At 43.0% G+C, this 20031-nt stretch overlaps 1 long non-coding RNA gene across 1 annotated transcript; it reads right to left on the minus strand.

The window, feature by feature from the left end:
* Positions 1-271: 271 nt before the first annotated feature.
* LOC120969679 (uncharacterized) lies at positions 272-770 on the minus strand. The gene is made up of 2 exons (XR_005764029.2): positions 654-770; positions 272-548 (listed from the first exon to the last, which is right to left on the minus strand). It is a non-coding gene; the product is annotated as an uncharacterized lncRNA (long non-coding RNA).
* Positions 771-20031: the final 19261 nt, after the last annotated feature.

Genomic DNA, 20031 nt, shown 5'->3' on the forward strand with positions numbered 1-20031 from the left:
CGATTCGATTTGATTTAATTTTTCGGACAAACCAAAAACAAAGGAGCACCCGCGAGCGAGCGATCCATCCATCGATGACGACAAGTTTTTCCTTCCTTCCTCTCATATCCAAGGACGCAGTTCCGAAAAAAGGCGTTCTTGAGACACGTCTGGAAGGCAAAGGTGTCCTTGAGACTCCGTTCAAGTACACATTGGAATGTCAATGTCTGTAGTCTACGCATGCAAGAATTCAACACATATTGTGGGATTGTTATAAGCGTGTGCTAAACCATTGCAATTAATATCTCTCTTATTTCAATGAGGAAACCATTTCAGCATACATAGTTAGGATCAGTTTATTCCGTGCCCCAATGGATGGCTGTGATCATCACAAATTGAGCAATGGCACCCATTGTCTGTACAGATGGAAGTCCAACTACAGAGACCTACACAAGTAGAATGCTGGTAATAGTTATTATAATAGTTCTTACATTTGTCCTCACACTTGCTTCTATCACACGCTGTACCCCCCGGGGGCCAATCCCTGGAACTACATGTTGTTTCAGCATCTGAAATATACCAATCGGCAGGAAGAGGAAAAAAAAAACCATTGTTATTGGCAAAATTTGATGGAGAAAAATCGTTAAGCAAGGTACTATAAGAATATACTATACCTGATGGTAGCACGAGAAACGTGAGGGTCAGGAGTAGCATAAGTGTTACCCTCATCTTGGCTTAGTATGGTGTTGACACAAGATGCTGATGATAGTTGTCCCGATTATAGGATGAGATGGAGAAGATATGAAATGTCAAGCCTTTTTATACTGGGTTGATACCAATCCAATATGTTAATTTAGGAATGCCACTAAAAATATGGCGCCAAATTAATCACATTAAATGCATTAACATGTGTCCAAATATAGATAACATTAATTTCATACCCCAAAATTGACAAGGACAATTAGCCAACGGATCACATGATGTATTTCTAGTTTTTATCTTTGAACCTTGTATTTCCAGTTGGTACATAGGGAAACTAAAAAACTAGTTTGCGCGTGCTTTGCATTTGTGTTGGCCTTTGTTTGAATGGAAGGCGTCCACTAAGTTGTGGGTTGGGCATGAGAACCCGTGTGACGAGGAAGACCTCAAATTTTTCTATGCCTCTACCACCATCATCGTTGGAAACGGCACAAGGAAGCCGTTCTAGGACTCTCCTTGACTTCTTGGCCGTAAGCCCAATGACATCTCTCCACTCATATACGAGGCCTCTGCACGGAAGAATTGGAAGGTGCGGGAGGCCCTCAAGAATAACGCTTGGATCCTCAAGATCAAACCTCCTCCCACTGCTTTCTGGCCACCGCACGGCGGCCTCTGCTTACAAGGCGCATTGAAGAAAGAAAACAATGACAACCGGTTTTCTAAATTTAAAAAATGTTCGTGAATTTGAAAAAAGTTTACGGATTTTAGATTTTTAATGAATATCAAAAAATTTGCACATCTGAATAAAGTTCATGGATTTCAAATTTTTTGAATATTTGGAGAAGTTCATAAAAATTGAAAACTACTCATGAATTTTAAAATATTCATAAATATGAAAAAGGTCATAACTTTGGAAAAACCGTGATAAAAATAAAAATATCATGAATTAGGGAAATTTACAACATTTAAAAAAAGCACGAATTTGAAAAATGTTCACAAAGTTGACAAATTTAAGAAATTTATATATACAAAAACATTAATTTGGAAAAGTTCAAAAATAATTGAAAAAATGTTCCATAATTTAAAATAAGTTCACAAATGTTAAAAAGGTTACAAACTTGAAAAGTTCTTGCCTATAAAAAACAAATTTGTAAATTTTCAATAAAAAACCAGAAAAAGAAAACAAAAGGAAAAAAAATGAAAAAGCTTCCCGTCACTGGCTGATGACATCCTGTGTGTCGACCGCTTTGACTGCTCGAGGAATGTCCAGTGAGCCACACATCCTCGTTACTACACCTTATCTCCTCAGGCTTTCATCTCCACAAAATCTCTCTCGTCACTCTTCTCTCCCAACAGCAAGCGCCACCAACCTCCCTTGTTTCTCAGCAGCAACCATCCTTCACTCTCACCATCCCGACTCCCATCTAGCGCCGGCCACCACTCAGCCAAGAGGGAGATGCACGCATGATTCTCCACCTTGCCGGACGACGGCGCCTCCAGTCCCCTTTCTCCTTCCCTCCTCCTCTGTCGTTACCCCTCTCTCCCCTGACCGAGCTCCCATGGCACTGCGTCGTGGGCCCCTTTCTCTTCCCTCATCCCCTCTCCTTACCCCCCCCCCCCCCTCTCTCTCTCTCCCTCTCTCCACACACACACACACACACACACACACACACACGAGCTCTTGGCTGAGCTCCCATGGCGCTCTCTCCTCGGGTGTTTTTCTGCAATAAGAGCTCTCTTGAATATTTTTTTGTAACAAGACCTTTGTTGCAAAAATAAATAAATTCTGCAATAAGACCTCTGTTGCAAAAACATTCTGCAACAAGAACCATGTTGCAATGATGGAGGCACCACTCGGCCACTCGATACACCAGGTCTGACGGCTCATGACCCAACCAATCTTTTAAAAAGACCAGCCGATGGACGCGTGGCACACACCATGAAAAAACAAAAAATAAACATAAAGGAAAAAGAAGAAGCTAAAAAACCCGAAAAACCCAGGTGAAAATCCCCACCAAAACCTAGCCCAGAAAACCAATGGGAACCTTTTAGAAGGTTCCCAAAACCGGCAAGGATGGATTTCAGAATATGTTCGTGAAATATAAAAAATTTAATGGATGTATTAAATGTTCGTGGATTAAAAAAAGGCCATGAATTTGAAAAAAAGGTCAAACATATATAAAAAAAGAATTTTGAAAATTCAAAACTTGAAAAAGTTCATGAATTTGCAAAAAAGATTCACGAATTTGAGAAAAGTACGTGAATTAGAAAAATGTTCACGAAATTAAAAAAATGTGCAAAATTTAAAGGGTTAAATAATAATAATAATAATAATAATAAGCCAATAAAGAAAAACGAAAAATAAAAAGGAAATAAAAAAAGTAAAAGAAAAAAAACAAAATAGAAAACCAATAAAAAATTGATTTGAAAGCTTCTATAAGGTTCACAAAACCGAACGGTGCAAATGTTTTCGTAAACTAAAAAAATGGTATGGAGGGTTTGAGAAAAATATGGGGTTTTCGGTAATTCGGATGCTTGCACTGCAGCTATCCGAGTCTTGCATATGGAATTCCCGGTAATCTTATGGATGCGTATGCCTGGATGAGTGAGTCCACATGCCTCGAATCATTGTGTAGGTTCTGCAAAGCTGTGGTAGCAGTGTTTGGCCCGGAGTACTTGAGAGAACCAAATGCTGCAGATACAGTCAAGTTGTTGGCGATCAATTAATGAATCCAGAGGCTTTCTGCGAATGCTTGGTAGCATAGATTATATGCACCGGAAGTGGAAGAACTGTCTGTTTGCTTGACAGGGGTAAGGGGCATGTTAAAGTCTGCATGGTCATACTTGAAGCTATGGCATCACAAGTTCTCTAGATTTGACACTCTTTCTTCGGCATGGCAGGTTCTCACAATGACATAAAAGTGCTTCCGTGGTCTATGGTGTTCGCACGCCTTGCAGAAGGCAACTGTGAATAGGTCAACTTTGAGGTCAATAGCCACCGCTACAACAAGGGATACTATCTAGTTGATGGTATCTATATATCCTTAGTGGTCAACTCTTGTGAAGACTCCAAGCTAGTAGGAGAGAAGCCAGCTAGGTTTGCCCAAGCACAAGAGGGTGCTAGGAAGGATGTGGAACGTGCTTTCGGTGTGCTCCAATCTCGATGGGCTATTGTTCGTTATCCTGCCAGAACATGGAGCCAACGCAAGATGTGGAATGTCATGACGGCTTCTGTGATCATGTAAAACAAGATCGTAGAGGATAAACGTGATGACAATATCTACGACCAAGCGTTTGATTACGAGCGTGAAAATGTTGAGCCCGAGTATTGACCAACAATTGCAGAATTCACCCAACTTAATTACTAAATGCATGATTGAGCAACTCACATTCAACTTCAAAATGATATGGTTGAGCATATGTGTACTTACCTAGCCAACTTCAAAATGATAGGGCCGAGGATACCACTGTCCATTTAACCATCCAAGTACAGGTTGGTTCTCAAAAAATCTACATCTAAGACTGATGATATTCACCGTGGCATGGTAGTTTCACGTGAGAAAGCAAATTTGCATGATTTTTTTCAGGTTGTTGTTATCTCACTGGCTCACGGTCATGCTAGTTGGCAGCATTTCTCACGAGGTTCTCAACTCTGCATCACACTTGCTTCATTCACTTCACTGTTGCTTCCGCTGCAAAAGTTAATTATCAAGCTCTCTGTTTTTTCTCCTCTCCTATATTCATATCCCTTTCTTCCTTGCTATATATAGCAAAGATCTTTGCTGTTCACGCCAGTTTTTATCGCTTTTGTCAGAATGTAGCTATGTATGCCATCCAACTGGCCAGCTATTTTGTGCTGCTACATTCCAGATAAACTAATGTTATGCCAGTAACATGCATGTGAGAGATTAGAGTAAACTGAAATCTGAGGTATACATTACTAGCTGATCCTAGTCCAAGTGAGGACTCAGACTCACTAGTACATTGGCAATATAGTTACAAGCACAGAGTAATTATATTAGCTAAGTGAAAGAATGTACTCTACCTGCAAACACAATTAACACAGCTTCATATATCATCTGATCCGATCCTGTCAGCACGCCATACACAGAACCAAACTGGATATCCTCGTACATGCTTGTGGTCGTGAGGACTAGCTTGTTGCCATGAACAAGCGACAAGTGCAAGGCTTTTCCTTTGCCGATAGACTGCTCACTGTAATTTGATCAAAACATAATGTTATTCTAGAGATCCAGGATGCAGTGCAAGACATTGATCTCAAATCAAGCAGCACTTCAGTAATGATGCATCACAATAATGCGCAGAACAAGTATATAAATACCCTGAGTAGTACAAGAGGTGCATAATAGATGAAGAACAATAAAAATTATAGGTTATGAACATCTACTTCTACAGTACATGTGATCAGCAAGGTCATTTTTAGAGATAAAAGGCAGGAGCTTAGGCTTTTTACCAGAACTGCATAAATAAAAGAACCAAAAACTACAGGTTGTGTACAACTAGTTCCAGAGAAGAAAAATACAGTGCATTAGAAGGCAATGGGTACCTGAAGGTAGTGGGATTTCCGGTGAGCAGTGGTGCGATATCACCACCAGCAACCCTCTCAAGGTCATCGATGGTCTCTTTGCAGGTGCAGATCGTCGTTTGTACTGGCAGAAGCCTTGCTTTATCACATGGTTTACCTTCTTACCGGAGAGATCACAAAATAGGTAAGAAGATAATTAAATAAAGTTGTAATGGATAATTTGTTAGCACAATGTTTTATATTATTGGTTGATTAGTTTACCATATTCAAACTTTGCCTAATACAATAAAGTAAAATATGATTCAGGCTTCTTTTAGAAGCAAACCACTCAACAAGTTTATACGAAAAATTAGAGACTGACTGCATCTACATATTTAAGACTTTCAGAATTTATGAGTGCTAATGACTAGTATAAGATAATCACAAAAACAACTTTGAATACTATTTACCATTTCAGATTATTTTAACAAATGAATTAAGTTGGTGAAAAAAATCCCAACTTTCTTAACTATTGCTTCCAATTTGTTTATATTCATACCTCCAAGACTAGAGTAAAAGTTGATTCTATAGCTAAAGGAAGTTGACAAGCAAAACCAGATTTTTTGGATTACTACTTGAAATTTATTGATGTACCAGTGCTCGGGCATGTATATCATCCATAACCAAAAAGATTGTTACTAAAATGAGATTTATAATTATGGTCTAGAGATTCCATTGGCATGCTAATCAAAAGGAAATCAACAAAGCACAAACATGAAGAAAATTTTCAAATATACATGAGATTGAAGTCCTTCTATGTCAATTACGCATATAAATTTCAATCATTCAATTTCCAACATCACTTTGCATGTTCAAATTCCTTTATTGACGATTTTTTTCAAGATCACCCAATAGAGAGAAACCTTACCTCTAATAGTATCAAGTTTTTTCATAAAAAATAAAAAATGATGATTATAAGTTCAAATTTGGTGACGTGATAACATGGGTTATAAATGAACCTATTACGTTGTACTTTGAGAGAGAGAGAGAGAGAGAGAGAGAGAGAGAGAGAGAGAGAGAGAGAGAGAGAGAGAGAATGTATCAATGTCTACTTGGACACTAGCATTTCTATATACATGATACAGGATTATAGGCGACCAGGGAGCTTAGCAATGAAATTATTTTGCCTCGGTGCCGGAAAAGATTGGCTTGGATCATGCGTGAACATATGAGACTTCATAAATTTTGTACAGTACTGGCTGATCCTAGTCCTAGCTACTGAGGTTATATATATAGTTACAAGCCACTGGTAGAAAAAGAGGCTTCCATACGCCCCCATTAGTCCCCAAAACTATCGAACCGCGACCAAAGGGGTCTTTAGTCGCGGTTCGGGAGAAGACCCGCGACCAACTATCTGGGCCCAGCGCGCTCGGTCGACAGCTGGCGGACGGGAGGGGCTTTAGTCGCGGTTGGCCTGGCCAACCGGGACTAAAGGTCCCCGAAGGCCTTTAGTCGCGGTTGGCCAGGCCAACCGGGACTAAAGGCCCATCCAGCTGGCGGACGGGAGGGGCTTTAGTCCCGGTTGGCATGGCCAACCGCGACTAAAGGCCCATCCCTATATATAGGACTCAGCTCACTTCACTTCACTCAGCTCATTTCACAATTTTCAGAAGGGGGTGGTGGGTTTGCTTTTGGTTTCTCCTATGCACACAAGGTGCTTGATGAAATGCCCGAGAGCCTGAAACAAACATGATATGAAGTGTCCGAGCCACACTTGAGCTTTCTCATTTATTTTTCCTCCGCGATCGCGGTTAGCAACTTGAACCTTTCATGTGTCATTGATAAAATATGCATGTGTGTAGTTCATTGTTTAATTTGTATTATTTCTAGCTAGTTAGTTTAACAAATGCATGATGGTTAATTATATACTTTATATAATAATAATGCAGATGAATCGACAATGGATGTACGGTCCCCGACTCTCCGGCGAGTTCACTACGGGTTTGAAAGATTTCCTCGTAGTGGCAAATGCGAACAAGCAGCAAGGTTTTATTATCTGTCCATGTGCTGTCTGTAAGAATCAGAAGGGTTACTCCTCCTCAAGAGACGTTCACATGCACCTGCTTCGGCACGGTTTCATGCGAAGCTATAATTGTTGGACCAAGCATGGAGAAAGAGGGGTTAGAATGGAAGAAGATGAAGAAGGGGATGATATCGATGACAACTATCATGATCATTTCGGTGATACTTTCATGGAGGATGATGCTGAAGGTGGGGAAGGGTTAGGTGAAGGTGAAGAAGAGGCACATGATGAGCCCACTGATGATCTTGGTCGGACCATTGCTGATGCACGGAGACGCTGCGAAACTGACAAGGATAGGGAGAATTTGGATCGCATGTTAGAGGATCACAAAAATTCGTTGTATCCAGGATGCGATAATAGTCTGAAAAAGCTGGGCTGCACACTGGATTTGCTAAAATGGAAGGCACAGGAAGGTGTAGGTGACTCATCATTTGAAAATTTGCTGAAAATGTTGAAGAATATGTTCCCGAAGAATAACGAGTTGCTCGCCAGTACGTACGAAGCAAAGAAGGCTGTCTGCCCTCTAGGTTTAGAGGTTCTGAAGATACATGCATGCATTAACGACTGCATCCTCTACCGCGGTGAATACGAGAATTTGAATGAATGCCCTGTATGCACTGCATTGCGTTATAAGATCAGAGGCGATGACCCTGGTGACGATGTTGAGGGCGAGAAACCCAGGAAGAGGGTTCCCGCCAAGGTGATGTGGTATGCTCCTATAATACCACGGTTGAAACGTCTGTTCATGAACAAAAAGCATGCCAAGTCGTTGCGATGGCACAAAGAGGACCGTAAGTCCGACGGGGAGTTGAGACACACCGCTGATGCAACGCAATGGAGAAAGATCGACAGAGTGTTCAAAGATTTTGCAGCCGACGCAAGGAACATAAGATTTGGTCTAAATACTGATGGCATTAATCCTTTTGGCGAGCAGAGCTCCAGCCATAGCACCTGGCCCGTGACTCTATGCATCTACAACCTTCCTCCTTGGTTGTGCATGAAGCGGAAGTTCATTATGATGCCAATTCTCATCCAAGGCCCTAAGCAACCAGGCAACGACATCGATGTGTACCTAAGGCCATTAGTTGAAGAACTTTTACAGTTGTGGGCCAGACCTGGTGTACGTGTCTGGGATGAGCACAAAGGAGAGGAATTTGACCTACGAGCGTTGCTTTTTGTAACCATCAACGATTGGCCTGCTCTCAATAACCTTTCGGGACAGACAAATAAGGGATACAATGCATGCACGCACTGCTTACATGAGACTGAAAGTGTACGTTTGGTTAATTGTAAGAAGAACGTGTACCTGGGTCATCGTCGATTTCTTCCCCGAAATCATAACGTAAGAAAGAAAGGCAAGCATTTCAACGGCAAGGCAGATCACCGGCCGAAGCCTGCGGAACGTACTGGTGCTGAGATATTTGATATGGTCAAGGATTTGAAAGTCATCTTTGGAAAGGGTCCTGGCGGACAATCAGTTCCGCGGGGAGTTGACGGGCACGCACCCATGTGGAAGAAGAAATCTATATTTTGGGAGCTAGAATATTGGAAAGTCCTAGATGTCCGCTCTGCAATCGACGTGATGCATGTTACGAAGAATATTTGCGTGAACCTGCTAAGCTTCTTGGGCGTGTATGGGAAGACAAATGATACAAAGGAAGCACGGCAGGACCAGCAACTTTTGAAAGACCCAGATGACCGGCATCCGGAATGGTTTCAAGGTCGTGCCAGCTACGCTCTTACCAAAGAAGAGAAGGTCATTTTTTTTTGAATGCCTGAGCAGTATGAAGGTCCCGTCTGGCTTCTCGTCGAATATAAAGGGAATAATAAACATGGCGGAGAAAAAGTTCCAAAACCTGAAGTCTCACGACTGCCACGTGATTATGACGCAATTGCTTCCGATTGCTTTGAGGGGGCTCCTACCGGAAAATGTTCGAGTAGCCATTGTGAAGCTATGTGCATTCCTCAATGCAATCTCTCAGAAGGTAATCAATCCAGAAGATCTACCACGGTTACAGAACGATGTGGTCCAATGCCTTGTCAGTTTCGAGTTGGTGTTCCCACCATCCTTCTTCGATATTATGACGCACCTCCTGGTCCGCCTAGTCGAAGAGATTTCCATTCTCGGTCCTGTATTTCTACACAATATGTTCCCCTTTGAGAGGTTCATGGGAGTATTAAAGAAATATGTTCGTAACCGTGCTAGGCCAGAAGGAAGCATCGTCAAGGGCTATGGAAATGAGGAGGTAATTGAGTTCTGTATTGACTATGTTCCTGACCTTAAGCCGATTGGTATTCCTCAATCGCGGCACGAGGGGAGACTAAGTGGAAAAGGCAAGATCGGAAGGGAATCCACGATATGTATGGACGGTCATTCTATGACTGAAGCACACCACACAGTTCTGCAAAATTCCAGCCTGGTGGCTCCGTACTTCGAGCAACACAAGAATATTTTACGCTCGGACAACCCGGGGAAGCCTGAATCCTGGATTAGAAAGGCCCACATGGAGACTTTCGGCAGTTGGTTGCGAAAACATTTAATGAATGACAATGATGTTGGAGATCAGCTGTACATGTTGGCCAAGAAACCATCTTCGACTATAACGACTTTCCAAGGGTACGAGATAAATGGGAATACATTTTACACCATCGCCCAAGATAAAAAGAGCACCAACCAAAACAGTGGTGTCCGCTTTGATGCAGCAACCGAGAATGGGCAAAAGGTCACATATTATGGTTACATAGAGGAGATATGGGAACTTGACTATGGACCCTCCTTTAAGGTCCCTTTGTTCCGGTGCAAATGGTTCAAGCTAACAGGAGGTGGGGTAAAGGTGGACGAGCAATACGGAATGACAATGGTGGATTTCAACAATCTTGGTTACCTTGACGAACCATTCGTCCTTGCCAAAGATGTCGCTCAGGTTTTTTATTTGAAGGACATGAGTAGCAAACCGAGGAAACGGAAAGATAAGAAAACGATCAGTACATCATGCGATGATCCAAAGCGCCACATTGTTCTTTCAGGGAAAAGAAACATCGTGGGAGTGGAGGACAAGACAGACATGTCAGAAGATTATAATATGTTTGGTGAAATTCCGCCCTTCAAAGTGAACACTGACCCAAGCATTAAGTTAAATGATGAGGATGCTCCATGGATACGGCACAATCGTAAGCAAGCAGGGACACAAGGGAAGAATTGATGTGTAATAATTTATTGTACCAAACTTTGTATTTGGTCGATGAACTGAATGATGTATCAAACCTTTTGTCAAACCTTCAAGGGATTTTAAAATGAATTAGTTTTATTTTTCTGATTTTTTTGATATATAATTGTATTTTTAAGATTTTAAAATGAATTAGTTTTATTTTTCTGATTTTAAAAGGAAAAAGGAAGAAGAAGAAAGAAGGAAAAAGGAAGAAAAAAACAAACAGAAGAAAAACATAAGAAAAAAACAGAAGAAAAAAACAAACAGAAGAAAAAAACAGAAGAAAAAAGGAAAAAGGAAAAAAGGAAGAAAAAAAAGAAGAAAAACAAAACAAAATAAATAAAGCAAAAAAGAAAGAAGGAAAAAGGAAGAAAAAACAGAAGAAAAAAACAAACAGAAGAAAAATATAAGAAAAAACAGAAGAAAAAAACAAACAGAAGAAAAAAACAGAAGAAAAAACAGAAGAAAAAAGGAAAAAGGAAAAAAGGAAGAAAAAAAAGAAGAAAAACAAAACAAAATAAATAAAACAAAAAACAGGCAAAAAATAAAAAATATGCCACCTACTGGGCCACCACGGCCTGAATACGACTAGAAACCCATTAATGGGCCAGGATTCAGGCCCGCAGAAGGCCCAGTAGGCCCACAGGCACACAGTGACAGAATAGGCCCGTAAGCCTGCATTTGAGAGGAGCTCGAAGTGGTGAGCGCAGCCGCGCTTATAAACCACTGTCGAAGCCTCTCGGCTAGCGAGGTGGGACTAAACATCCCACCGCACCGCGCCAGTTCCAGCACAGACCCTTTAGTCCCGGTTGGGGAGGCGGACCGCGACTAAAGGGTACCCTTTAGTCGCGGTTGTTGTCCCCAACCGCGACTAAAGGGTCTTTCTGCGCGGGAGCGAAAGCGGCGCCAAAACCCTTTAGTCCCGGTTGGGGAGGCGGACCGCGACTAAAGGGTACCCTTTAGTCGCGGTTGGTGTGGCCAGCCGTGACTAAAGGTGCGTCTATAAATACTGCACTTAGCAGTTTCGCCACTTCCCATTCTCCTCTCTCTCGACGCCGAAGCGCTGCCCCGACGCCGATCGACGCCGAAGCCCTGCCCCGACGCCGACGCCGACGCCGAAGCCCTGCCCCGACGCCGACGCCGAAGCCCTGCGCGCCGCCGTCCCCGTCCCCAGTGAGCGCCGCCTCCGCCCGTGCCCTGCCCTTGCCCGCCGCCCGTGCCCTGCGCCCTTGCCGGCCCGCTGCCCGCCGCCCGCTGGCCCTGCCTGCCGTCCTCCGCGCGCCGGCAGAAGAAGAAGAAGGAAGAAGAAAAAGGAAGAAGAAGAAGAAAGAAAAAGGAAAAAGGAAGAAGAAGAAAGAAGGAAGAAGAAAACAAAAGAAAAACAGAAGAAAAACAAGAAAAAGGAAGAAAAAAGGAAAAAGGAAGAAAAAAAGAAAAAGGAAGAAAACAACAGAAGAAAAACAAAGGAAGAAAAAAAAAAGGAAAACACAAGAAAAACAAACAGAAGAAAAAAACAAAAGAAAACAAAAAAACAAAAGAAAAACAAAGGAAGAAGAAAAAAACAAAAGAAAACAAAAAAACAAAAAAAAGGAGGAAGAAAAACAAAGGAAGAAGAAAAAAAGAAAGAAGAAAAACAAAGGAGGAAGAAAAAAAAAGGAAGAAGAAAAACAAAGGAAGAAGAAAAAAAGAAAGAAGAAAAAAAGGAAGAAGAAAAAAAGAAAGAAGAAAGAAAGAAGAAAAAGGAAGAAGAAAAAAGGAAGAAGAAAAAAAGAAAGAAGAAAGAAAGAAGAAAGAAAAGGAAGAAGAAAAAACAAGAAAGAAAAAGGAAGAAGAAAAAGAAAGGAAGAAGAAAAACAAAGGAAGAAGAAAAAAAAGAAAGAAGAAAAAGGAAGAAGAAAAAAAGAAAGAAGAAAGAAAGAAGAAAGAAAAAGGAAGAAGAAAAAACAAGAAAGAAAAAGGAAGAAGAAAAAAATGAAAACCAAATGAAAACCAAAAGAAAGAAGAAAGAAAAAGGAAGAAGAAAAAAAGAAGAAGAAAGGAAGAAGAAAGGAAGAAGAAGAAAGAAAGAAAAAAGAAGAAGGAAGAAGAAGAAAGAAAGAAGAAAGGAAGAAGAAGAAAGGAAGAAGAAGAAAGAAAGAAGAAGAAAGGAAAAAGGAAGAAGAAGAAAGGAAGAAGAAGAAAGAGGAAGAAGAAAGGAAGAAGAAGACAGAAAGAAGAAAGAGGAAGAAGAAAGGAAGAAGAAGAAAAAAAGAATTTTTACTTAAAGAATCTTATTTTTTAATTCCTCCTCCTCTATGTCCCCTTAATCTTATTTTTTAATTCCTTTATACTTAAAGAATTTTTACTACATGCAGGAGTGACATATGGCGGACGATAGAACCGAGCCGCTTAGGGATTCGGAGGCTGAACGTTATTTAATGGGCATCATCAACAACGAGATTCCTTATGTGCCGGGCTCAGAATATGAGCAACAAGAGGATGTAGTCTCTTCTTATCTGAACCTTGACGGTGGAACAGAGATTGTCGATGATCAAGAAGGTGAAGGAATGGACATTGTCGACGGAGGTCAACCGTCAACAACCGACGATCTCGAATTGCAAGTAGCAACCACCTCCGGCGAGGTATATATATACATTGAGAGCCTCTCGTGATACAAACTTACTGAAATGTGAATACATATGTATTAACGCGCGCGACTCTCTTTCTTTTTTTAGCCCTCCGGATCGAGTACGACAAAGCGTGGCAAATCCAAGGCGATGAAAACAGGAGAAACATATGCCATTGAGTTTGTCAGTGAAACCGGCAAGCCCCTACAGCACACCTCAAAGTTTATCAACCAATGCGGAGTCGTTGTTAGAGACAACGTCCCGATCACCGTCCAGGAATGGAAGGAGCCAAAGAAGGCACGTCTTGGTTTCAGTTTTGTCGACAAGAGAACGAAAAAGGATTGTTGGAGAAAGCTTATGGAACATTTCATTCTACCTCCGGAATACAACAAAGTCGATGAATTCGGTAACGAGGTTCCGGGTGGACGTCAGAGGAGGAGGCTAGTTAAAGAGTTCGCTCTTCAGAAGATGGGCGAAGCATTCCGGAACTTCAAGAAAAATTTAACCCGTGACTATGTCAACAAGGGCAAGACTCCGGATTTCAATGGACAACATGAGAAACTGAAAGATGATTGGCCAGAATTTGTGAGGCAAAAGCAATTGGAGCATTTCAAGGAAATATCAAAAAAAAATAAGGATAATGCGAGTAAGAAAAAGTTCCATCATATTATGGGGCCAGGAGGATACCGCCTTTCGGAGCCTAGGTGGCAGAAGATGGAGGAGGACCTGAGGGTGCGAGGAATCCCTCTAGGTACAGAGGGATGGGACCCAAGGGCCAAAAGCTGGTGGTACGGGCATGGGGGATCGCTAGACCCGGAGACAGGGGTGTGTGTTCACCGGCAGAGACAGTTTGCTCCCACCCAAGCCCTTATTGACGCAATGACCCAAGCTCAAGAGGGCTTGATCAAGTTCAACAGAGAGAAAGACGCACTAACAACAGCCCTCGGGAATGATGAACACGGAGGACGTGTACGAGGCAAAGGCAAAGTTCCGTGGAAAGTAGGGTTTTCCCAGGACAATGACCCGTACTGTTACAGAAGCCGTAAGAGAAAGACGGACCGGGATGCAGATCTTATGACGAAGTTTGCATCGGAACTCCATGAGTTGAAGCAGACCGTGCATGAACTAGTGAAAGAAAAATCGGCTGCAGGGCCGCATGAAGATCATGAAGCGGATCGCGGAAGCCAGCAGCGGAGAAGCAGCGTGGCTTCCACGGATGCCCCGCCTGGTGCTAGTGCACCGATGATCGAGATTCGTGCACCGGAGCCTCACTACCCCGTGGATGATGTAAAGGAGATGAAAGAATGTGATCTGCATTATCCCGTGGGGAACGTTTCCACGAAGGTAGCTAGCGGCAGTGCTTTACCCTGTACACCTGGAGCACTCCACCACAACAACCCCATTGCATATGGCTATGCTCGTGTCACGGTGGAAGACATAGTCCAAGGGTTTGAGGACCTGGAGATTGACAAACCTACACCCGAAGGGGAGAGAAGACTTGGAGATGTCAAGCGCCAGTTCATTCTATGGAAAAAGAAGTACATAGTGTTTCCAGGCGAGGCGCCAAGGCTAGCAACTCCACCCCCCTCCGATGGTGGTGGTGGTGGTGGCGGTGGTGGCGGTGGTGGTGGTCGTGGTGGTTCACCTACACCTCCTTCACGCCATTCGACGCCGTCCCCCGATCCACAACCTCCGGCGGGTACGACGCCCCCCAATCCTCCTCCGGCGGGTACGACGCCCCCCAATCCACCTCCGGCGAAGAAGCAGAAGCAGGCGGACAGCAAGGAAACCCGCTCCTGGACTATTAACCCGGACCCTTATGTACCTAAGACCACAAGGGTACCGGAGCCATCACTGAAGCCTCTCCTCCCAAGGCCTGGGGAACTTAGTGAAGCTGAAACCAAATTGGCCGCGTCTGCTGATTATGAGAAATGGAAGGCGGATATGAAGGCAAAAAAAGAGCCTGAGCCCAAGCAAGTCTTCACTGAGAAGCAAAAGAAGTGGGCTAAGGATTTTTTGACGACACCGTCCCAAGCCGAGCTGAATATGCCTGACGACTATGGACATGAACTTCGTAGGCAAGCAAAAGTATTGAAGGAGGAGAAAGAAGAAAGTAAAAAAAGCGGGAAACAAGTTGACCAGCTCGGGATGCAGAAGAAACAATCGATCCCCCCGCTCATAGTGAAAGCCAGTCCGGAAGAGGACCCCGAGATCATAGCAGCTGCGGCAACACTTGGATTGACTGTAGCGGGTGCCATGAAACAAGCGTCCGAGATGGGTTTGACTCTTCGTGCCTTCTTAGGCCTTGAGGATGCGCCAGTATGTGAGATAGCATTACAATATGTGCGGAATGGGCCTCTCGTCGAGCCTGCGCGGGAAAAGAGTCTACCACCACAAATGCGAAATCTGCTACGTTGGTACAAGCAATTCATAACATGGGCCGACAAAGAATATGTTTATGCGGATGTTACAGATGAGCATCACACCAAACGGCACTCTGTAGAAGTTCATATGAGTGAATTGTTCCAGCTGTTCAATCTGCGCGACCTCGACAAATCTATGCTGAGTTGCTACGTTCTGTAAGTGATTTATTTCTACCTCATCTCGTTCTTCATTGCCTGCACTATATATATATATATATATATATATATATATATATATATATATATATATATATATATATATATATATTGTCCTAACTATATTGTTGCGTACGCTATTATGCAGATTGAAGATTTGGGAATGCAAAATAAGAAACATCCATGATGTTGGGTTCATTGACCCACATATCGTTAATGGACATGTGTTACAACATCACCCCGAAGACGTGGAGAAAGACCTGTACAAGTTTCTTAGAAAGCATCAACTCAAAAGTCATATTCTATTTCCTTGCCATTTTGGGTGAGTGTTTCTCTCTTGTGCCCATTCTCTTTTGTTTACTCCATGCATGGTATGTCTAATTGATGAGTTATGCATGACTGTGCATGTAACGTGTCCGCAGGTTCCACTGGATTCTGCTAAATATTGAACTTCACACCTCCAGAGTTCTAATCATGGACTCTATGGATTCGGATCCAAAGCGTTGGGCCGACATGAGAAAAATGCTGCAAAAGTAATTATTTTCAATCATTTGAGCTCTATATCGATCGGTCTCTTTCGTTCATTTCCTAATATCAAGTAACTAATAACTCCCTTATTCATTTAATTTTCTTTGCCCTGTAGGGTTTGGAGACGGTTCTCAGAAGAAATTGTCGGTGAATTCAAACATGAGCTAGATTTCAGAAGGTTAGTTAATGTGGATAAGTAGCCACCGGGGACCAATCTATGTGGATACTATGTTTGTGAGAACATCCGGAGACACACCACTGAGCGGAAGGCATCAGATAGCGTGCGGAACGCGACGGATAACTTGCGGAGGAGGCTTAGTCCAGAAGCTCGCTTCCGACCAATTCAAGAAGAATTAGCAGGATTTTTCATGAGGGAAGTCATCAATTCTAAAGGAGAACACTATACCGAGGACGAAGAAATTTATATGCATACCCGAGATTGAAACTTGTACGAAGTTGTATATGGTCATCCATCCTAATTGTGTATGGAAACTTGTTCGAAGTTGTATATGGTCACCCGAGATTGAATATATATTATATATTCCTCTTGAATTCTTCTTGTTTGAAATTTCATATGCATGTATATAGTAGCGTAAAATATGTGTACTGAAACTTTATCAAAATTAAAATAAAACACAAAATATAATATAAAAGAAATAAAACACTCCAAACTAAAAAGAAACCAGGTTTAGGGGGGCTAAAACCCTAAACCTGCAGAGGAGCCCTTTAGTCCCGGTTGGCCACGAGAACCGGGACTAAAGGTCCTCCGCCCCGACGGACCACGGGCGCCCACGTGGACGGGCCTTTAGTCCCGGTCAGCCACAAGAACCGGGACTAAAGCCTTTAGTCGCGGTCCGTAAGAGGCGCGACTAAAGGGGGGTCTTTAGTCGCGCATATTTAGTCCCGGTTGCACAGCCGGAACTAAAGGCTGTTGCGAACCGGGACTAAAGGGCTTTTTTCTACCAGTGAGCTCAGAGCAATTAAATTACCTAAGTTAAAGAATGTGTACTCTACCTGCAAAGGCAGTTAACGCAGCTTGATAGATCATCTGATCCGATCCTGTCATCACGCCATACACAGAATCCTCGTACATGTTTGTGGTTGTCAGGACTTGCTTGCTGCCATGAACAAGCGACAAGGACAAATGGGAGGCTTTCTACCAAAACTGCATAAATAAAAGAAAAACTACAGATTGTGTACAACTAGTTCAAGAGAAGAACAACACAATGCATTAGAAGGCAATGAGTACCTTAAGGTAGTGGGCTTCCCTGCGAGCACTGGTGTGTCATCGATGGTCTCTTTGCAGATGTAGATCATCCTTCGTACTGGCAAAAGCCTTGCTTTATCACCTGATTTACCATCATCCCCAAGAGATCACAAAAAAAACAAGAAGGTAAATAAAGTTATTATGTATAATTTCTTAGCACAATATTTTATATTATTGGTTGGTTAGTTTCCATGTTCAATTTTTGCCTAACAATTTTTAGAGCAAACTGTTCACTAAGGTTATACGGAAAACTAGAGATAACTGCAAAGATTGGCGTGGATCATGAGTGAACATAGACTTCAAAGCTAGATCGTCAGAATTACCAGCATTTGGGATGGTTGCGTGAGCATAGACTTCAAAGATAAGCTTGTTGCTACGGTCCATCTGCTGCAGGAGCTTCTTCTGAAAAAAAAGGAATACCAAAAAATTGACACATGCAAGATTTATTTAACAATTAAAGATCATGCCAAAAAAAAGAAATGAACAAGAAGAAAGGAATGAATATGTGCATCCTATCTATAGCTTCTTTTTTCGAAAGCAAATCAACTCAAGTGTGGGCTGCTGGGCATGGAACAAAAACATGGAGTACCTGGCACTGTCACACGTATCGGTAGGAGTGCTCGACGTAGGGCATGCAGGTGCTCAGGGGCGACGATGATCCCGTTCATCCATCCGCCGGTCATAGTCTCGCGAATGGACTAGAGTCGCTGGGGCTCACATAGCTCGGCGTAGGTCTTGCTAACCCACAAGTATAGGGGATCAGAACGGTTTTTGAGAGTAGAGTATTCAACCCAAATTTATTGATTCGATACAAGGGGAACCAAAGAATATTCACGAGTATTAGCAGTTGAGTTGTCAATTCAACCACACCTGAAAGACTTAATATCTGCAGCAAAGTATTTAGTAGCAAAGTGAAGGAAGTATGCCCTAGAGGCAATAATAAAGTTATTATTTATTTCCTTATTCATGATAAATATATATTATTCATGCTAGAATTGTATTAACCGGAAACATAATACATGTGTGAATACATAGACAAACAGAGTGTCACTAGTATGCCTCTACTTGACTAGCTCGTTGATCAAAGATGGTTATGTTTCCTGGCCATAGACATGAGTTGTCATTTGATAAACGGGATCACATCATTAGGAGAATGATGTGATTGACTTGACCCATTCCATTAGCTTAGCACTTGATCGTTTTAGTTTACTACTATTGCTTTCTTCATGACTTATACATGTTCCTATGACTATGAGATTATGCAACTCCCGATTACCGGAGGAACACTTTGTGTGCTACCAAACGTCACAACGTAACTGGGTGATTATAAAGGTGCTCTATAGGTGTCTCCGATGGTACTTGTTGAGTTGGCATAGATCGAGATTAGGATGTGTCACTCCGATTGTCGCAGAGGTATCTCTGGGCCATCTCGGTAATGCACATCACTATAAGCCTTGCAAGCAATGCAACTAATGAGTTAGTTGCGGGATGATGCATTACGGAACAAGTAAAGAGACTTGCCGGTAACGAGATTGAGCTAGGTATTGAGATACCGACGATCGAATCTCGGGCAAGTAACATACCGATGACAAAGGGAACAACGTATGTTGTTATGCGGTTTGACCGATAAAGATCTTCGTAGAATATGTAGGAGCCAATATGAGCATCCAGGTTTCGTTATTGGTTATTGACCAGAGACGTGTCTCGGTCATGTCTACATAGTTCTCGAACCCGTAGGGTCCGCATGCTTAACGTTCGGTGACGACCGGTATTATGAGTTTATTTGATTTGTTGTACCGAAGGTAGTTCGGAGTCCCGGATGTGACCACGGACATGACGAGGAGTCTCGAAATGGTCGAGACGTAAAGATTGATATATTGGACGGCTATATTCGGACACCGGAAGTGTTCCGGGTGGTTTCGGAGAAAACCGGAGTGCCGGAGGGGTTACCGGAACCCCCTGGGGAAGTATTGGGCCTTAGTGGGCCTGAGGGGAGAGAGTGGGCAGCAGCCCAGGAGGTGGCGCACCCCCTCCCATGGGGAGTCCGAATTGGACTAGGGGAGGGGGGCGGCCCCTCTTTCCCTCTCCCTCTCCCTCTCTTTCCTTCTCCCTTCCCCCCTCCTAGTATGACTAGGAAAGGATGAATCCTACTCCTACTAGGAGGAGGATTCCTCCTCTCCTTGGGGCGCACCAAGGCCGGCCGGCCTCCCCCCTTGCTCCTTTATATACGGGGGCGGGGGGGGGGGCACCCATAGACACACAAGTTGATTGTTCCAAGCCGTGTGCGGTGCCCCCCTCCACCATAATCCACCTCAGTCATATCGTAGCGGTGCTTAGGCGAAGCCCTGCGTCGGTAGCAACATAATCACCGTCATCAGGCCGTCGTGATGACGGAACTCTCCCGTGAAGCTCTTCTGGATCAGAGTTCGTGGGACGTCATCGAGCTGAACGTGTGCTGAACTCGGAGGTGCCGTGCGTTCGGTACTTGGATTTGTCGGATCGTGAAGACGTTCGACTACATCAACCGCGTTGTTATAACTCTTCCGCTTTCGTTCT

This window comes from Aegilops tauschii, chromosome 1 (assembly GCF_002575655.3).
Source record: "Aegilops tauschii subsp. strangulata cultivar AL8/78 chromosome 1, Aet v6.0, whole genome shotgun sequence".
NCBI lineage: Eukaryota > Viridiplantae > Streptophyta > Magnoliopsida > Poales > Poaceae > Aegilops > Aegilops tauschii.